A 6,198-nucleotide genomic window follows, 5' to 3' on the forward strand; every position below is an offset into this window, starting at 1 on the left:
GATCGATTTAACACTCAACAATTAGCACATTACCATTTAATAAACACAAACTCGTCAAATAGGAATAAAATATCCACCATTTTATTCCTTCTAAATCAGAAAATCACATAAACATATTCAAATATTACTAATAATAATTCTGAAAATACGGGATATCACAATCTACCCCCCTTATAAGGATTCCGTCCTCGGAATCAGCAGAAGAAAGCACTAAGGGTTTTCTAACCAACTTTCCATTTCCAAATAACCTCAATTTTCCATAATCTCAAACAAATCTTGTATTCTGTGCATAATAAAACTTTTACAGGAGCTTTACTGTGTACCACTGTTTCGTCTACATTTTTTGACCAATTCCTCAATAGAATCACTTTTACTGATCGCGAGAAAGAAGAATAGAGAGAAAGATAGAGAGAAGAAAAGAAAGAAAGATAGAGAGAGAAATAAAAGAACAGATTGACTTCGCTATATGCCACTGATATTCTAATCGCATTGCAGTCCACTGTCGTCCTTCGTAATTCCATCACATCGGCTTACTTTGACTTGATCAGGATACTCAACTTAACTTGATTGGCATACCTTCGAATGTTTGAGATGATAAAATCATGGAATTCAAAAAGAAAAGAATTTGATACCATAACGAGACCAAAATCTGAATTTGTGAAAAAGTATTGTTGAAATGAAAGAATAACTGAGAGATCAATATGATCAAATGAACTTGGTATTGCGTGTCCAAATTAAGACACTACTAAAGGTTGTTAACCTTCTTGTAGTCACAACACACACAAGTGATGGCGTCCCATCCAACTCCTATCACACAGACAGGTATACCTTGTGTCCCCCATAGTTAGGGTTGTTCATCTCAGTCAGAATAAATAATATCAAAGGAATCCAAAATCAAATGAATAAAACTGAAAAGATTTCAAAGATGATATTTCTGAAGGAAATGAAATCCAGAAAACAAGAGTCTGGCACAAAATGATTAAACGAGTGTTAGGGAATATATCCTCTAACAAATACCTCTTTCGAGAGAGGTCAAAAGAAATTATAGAAAGAGAAGGTATTGCCAAAGTCTTAATATTTATCTTCAATTTGAACTCTCCAGTTGACTCGTCATCCGATTCTAGATACTTCTTCACGTTCCAAGGATATCGATAATCTTCATCATCGTCAAAACGTAGTAGCCCCGAAAGGTTCCAGAATAGAAGTTTTGCAACTGCCAGGAGTTCCATCCAGCTCAGCACAACCATCTCAAATGAATAGGCCTTATCTTAACTTACTCGTTGGTACTATATCCGATAGTCCAACAGGAACTCGATATGAGCTCAAACGACCTCACATAGCTATACACACTCCTACACACTCTCGTTTCTAGTTTACTATAACCTGAGCTCTGATACCAACCTGTAACGCCCCCAAATCCGGGGTCAAGGGATTTGGTCGTCACTATAAAACATCAATCCAAATTAACCTGTTAAATCAAATAATAAATGCCAGCGGAAGATATTTATCATAAATGACCCCAAACTAATCCAAGATCTTTTAAGGTTACAGTTCTAGAAACAAGATATCCAAATTCCACAAATAAATTTTTCTCACTTTCTTTTAAAACTCTTTTCAATAAATTCCAACTCACAATTAAACCCACTAGTATAACTTCGAAATGAAGTATACTAGGCCCAAATAAAATATACAACTATAATATAATCTAATATAAATAACTTTACACAATAAAACTTACACTAGTCCGCAAACCCTGGACCAACCACCTTCAAAGAGCTTCTTCTTTGCTTCCTCGAATTTCGCAGCTAAGTAGCGCAAGCTAATCCTCACTGGAGGTTAAATTTAAAAACAGGCAAGTATGAGCGGAAGAAATACTCAGCAAGATCATTATAGCATATATAGGGTCTTTTGATATAAAACCGATATCTGCATTAGAGCAGAACATTGAAAATCATAATTGCTGAATTATAAACTCTTTTTGATATTTTCAAGTGAAAGGCTTCAGCAATACTTTGAATCTTGACGAGAATAAAACTCGTAAAACAGTGTTTACGGAAATATCGTAAACCACAATAACATGAAACAATGATTATGGATTGAATCATAAACTTTACTCAAAACTCAACTCTTGATATTAATACTTATTTTGTTGTCATATCAAATTAGATATCAATACGAACTTTGATGCTCACAACACCCATACTGAAGTCAACATCAATCATCTATACTAATACCACCTTTGATATTTAATAACAACGTAAGTATCCACAAAATCAGAAACTGAATCAAAGCCACAATTCACTTTTAATCCAAAACAGAATCAGTACTTTTAATCCAAAAAGAATCAGTTGATAAATTATTTATTCTATGAATATCAAAAACAATATGATAATTTAGATTAAGATCATTCTCCGACGGACGTACTATCACATGCTGATCAGCCCGTGTGATAACACAAGGTCATGATTCATAGAAACGTGACCCCAAAAACACGAGTACTCAAATAAAAAGGCATAACTAGCCTGTGGCAAAATGGTGTCATAATATTTCATATGGCACTTAGAAATAGCCCTCCGCTGGACCGTCCGTCCCGGTCACTTACGCAATTATGATCCAATCTTAAAACCTTTTATTGAAATGGGGTCATAATAACCGACACCCGATTTAATTTTATTCCCCCAATTTTTGGGTAGGAATATTCGCAACCAAATCACTTTTCTCAAAATCCAAAACATTTGTAAATCCGATAATTGGATAACTAAAATCACTTAGCTACTCTGAATATAGAATAGCGGAAGAATACTTGCATAAACAGAATTATTTAATTCAGCGATATGTAAAACATTTATCGATTCTAAACTGAGAATATGGAAAGCAATACTTGCATCAAAAGATTTAAAATAAATATCACTTGAACAATAAGTGATGATAGGGATACTTGCATACTGTGATTCGAAATAAACATCACTTGAACAATAAGTGAAATCAGGGGTACTTGCCTTTGGGTTTTTAGCAGTTAGTCACACTCGCAAACACGCATCTATTCTGAAATTCTGTCTTAAAACATCACCGTCCTTCTTTTCAACACTTGACTGATATGTTGCTCCTGCGATTGCTAGAAGCCAGATGCCCAATACCATTCCATCTCATTCTTTATCCAACGTCTTGTCATGATCAACTCGAATGATCCGCATCTATAATTAAAAGATACAACTTTAATTGTCTAAATGATAATTACTTGACGAACGGCGCGTCAAAACCCTATCGTCTACCCATACGATAACCCACATATAAATATAACAGACAAACACAGGACTCTTAATCCACACACACACATAATTCACATAGCACATAAGCACATAACTCATGTATCACTTAATTCATATCACATATGACTCAGTTCGTCAAAAGGGTCGACTCGATATGTTTAAAACTGAAATCAGGTCAAAAATATGATTTTTCGATCAATAATCGACTCAAAATAACTTGTAAAACAAACGAACTTTCGAAACAAAAAGGATTTGGGTCTCGAAAGTATTTTTAATGAAAGCGGAATATTTTTCTGAGTTTGTACGCGTTCGTTTCGTATTAAACGGACGAACGGTTTATTTAATATGAATTTTTGAACATTTTTTGGAATTAAAACAAGTCTCCGAATCATTTATAACTAAATAATAGTGCTCGAACACTCGAAATAATTTTATAAGAATTATTGAGCCTGTAAAATAATTTAAAATAATATTTTCTTGGAAATTGGACAGCACCTCCTCTATTTCTCGGACTGCCAGTCGATATCATATCGACACAACCAACAACAATCAACACAATAATTTATATTTACGCATATAAACACTCCAGAAATGAATAACACGGCCACCTGAACCAAAACTCGGACCAAAAGTGACTTCTCCAACAATTTCTAAAAATTATGAAATAAATATATAAACACTAACATGCTATAATATACACAAGTACGAAGGCGGAATTTCGGAATCGTTACCCAAAATAAATTCTGATCACCCCGAAGAGAAAATCTGATGTCCGGAAAATATTTCCAGAAAAATCCGAAATTAATAGCGATAGATATATACACGCTGAGATGCCATGTGGAGTAATCACCACCTCCAAACTCTTTTTCTACGCCCCGAAAATAAATTAAAACGGAAATATAACGGAAATATGCCCCGCAATTTTTCTTCTCAAAACCTTGCAATATATATACCTATGCGTAGGTATCGAAGCGCTGATCGTTTATATATATACCAATTGAAATTTGGATATACGGTTGAGAAGATATGAATTTTTGAAAATTAAAAGTATATAAACAGGGAGAGAGACAGAGAGACAGAGGGGGGAGAAACTTTTTGGTAAAAGGAAATTGGGGGGGGTTTGTTTTGTTCACGGGTGGCAGGTGGGGGTGGTGGCCTCCTGCCACGTTTTCTCTTTTGTTTTTTTTTTGTTTTTTTGTTTTTTTTTGTTTTTTTTTGTTTTTTTGTTTTTTTTTTCTTTTTAACAGATCACAGCAACATATCCTTATTTATATCTGAAAATTTTGTTTTGCCCCGCATTTCTCAACTTATCGAATAAACGCGCAGGTAAATAAAATCAGAAAATTACCAAACAAATTCTAAAATTCTCAGAATAATTAAAAACTAATAAAATAAAATTTTTATAATTTTTAAAGCATTTTTGACTTGCGCGTTATACCCGCATTACACAATTTAATGAACCGAGCTGCACTTGAAACAAATTCAGAAAATTACAAAAATAGTCTTAAAATGTTACCAATATCCTGAAGTTTATAAAAACATAAATTTCGTAATTTTAAAACAATTTTTGAAACGCAATTTATACCCGCTTTAGTAATTAAACGATTCAACGTGCGGGTAAAATTAATCCTAAAAATTCCCAAAATAATTTTAAAATTCTCAGAATATTCTAAACTTAAATAAATATGAGTTTCGTAATTTTTGAAGAATTTTGGAATTAAATACGGATTTTACAAATAAATGAAATCTAAAAATCATATAGGGCTAAATAATTGATGAAATATTGATTTTCAAATTTTATAAAATCTCAAAAATAATTATTGTAATTATAAAGTCATAAAAATAATTTTAAAGATAATTTAAATATTTATGAAATTAAATTTTCAATAAAATCACTTTTTAAGACAAAAACAAAACGATACGACTCAGTAATGAATAATACAAATAATCCTCAATCACAACTAAGTCCCACGCAGTTAATATTACATACAACACATAGCAGACAGAATATCCATCCAATCCCTAATATCACTAGACGAACTCAATTTACAGATATCAATAAAATGATCGGTTTTCAAATAAACTTTTGAAAATTATACATTTAAGTGAATATTTTTAGAAATTAACAAGGATCGATTTAACACTCAACAATTAGCACATTACCATTTAATAAACACAAACTCGTCAAATAGGAATAAAATATCCACCATTTTATTCCTTTTAAATCAGAAAATCACATAAACATATTCCAATATTACTAATAATAATTCTGAAAATACGGGATATCACAACCCTCCAAAATAACAAACAAAAAATCTTTCTTCCACCCCAAGTTGTTGTCAGGGATGGACTTCCCATTCACTATGTGGGGAATAGTTGGGCGCTGGTTTAAAGAAACCCAACCCGGATTCTTGTCAGGGCTGTTCTTGAACTGAAAAATCTTTCTGAAAACAACAACAGAAGTAGGGACATTGTGCTTGGCGCATTGTGACAGATAGCACAGAATGAGCCTCCAAGAATTAGGAGGGAGTTAGCAAGGGCTGATGCCCACATCAGCTAGCAGAACAGGGATAAACGGGTTAAAGAGGAGTCTGATACCTGCCCTTAGAGTATCCCTGTAGACGCATAATGCGTCCTTCCTCCACTGACAGGCCCTGTCGGCCGGACCTGCAAGAACGAATTTGAAAGGATCCTTGATTCTGAAACAGCTACTCAACTTTTCCAGCTCCTTTGGATTCCGCAAGGCACGAATATGGTCGTGCGCGTCCAGATGCGCATCAGACGGGTACTCGTCCCCTCGGGTGTTGATCATATCGATCAAGGAAGTGTACCTTGATCGAATAGGGAATTCATTGGACTTTATGGCCACATTCATCTTGGCCAAATGAGTCATTTTCTTATCAGCCATCTGAAAAAGGGCACATAAAGA

The sequence above is a fragment of the Apium graveolens genome, chromosome 6, assembly GCF_009905375.1.
Source record: "Apium graveolens cultivar Ventura chromosome 6, ASM990537v1, whole genome shotgun sequence".
NCBI classification, from domain to species: Eukaryota; Viridiplantae; Streptophyta; class Magnoliopsida; order Apiales; family Apiaceae; genus Apium; species Apium graveolens.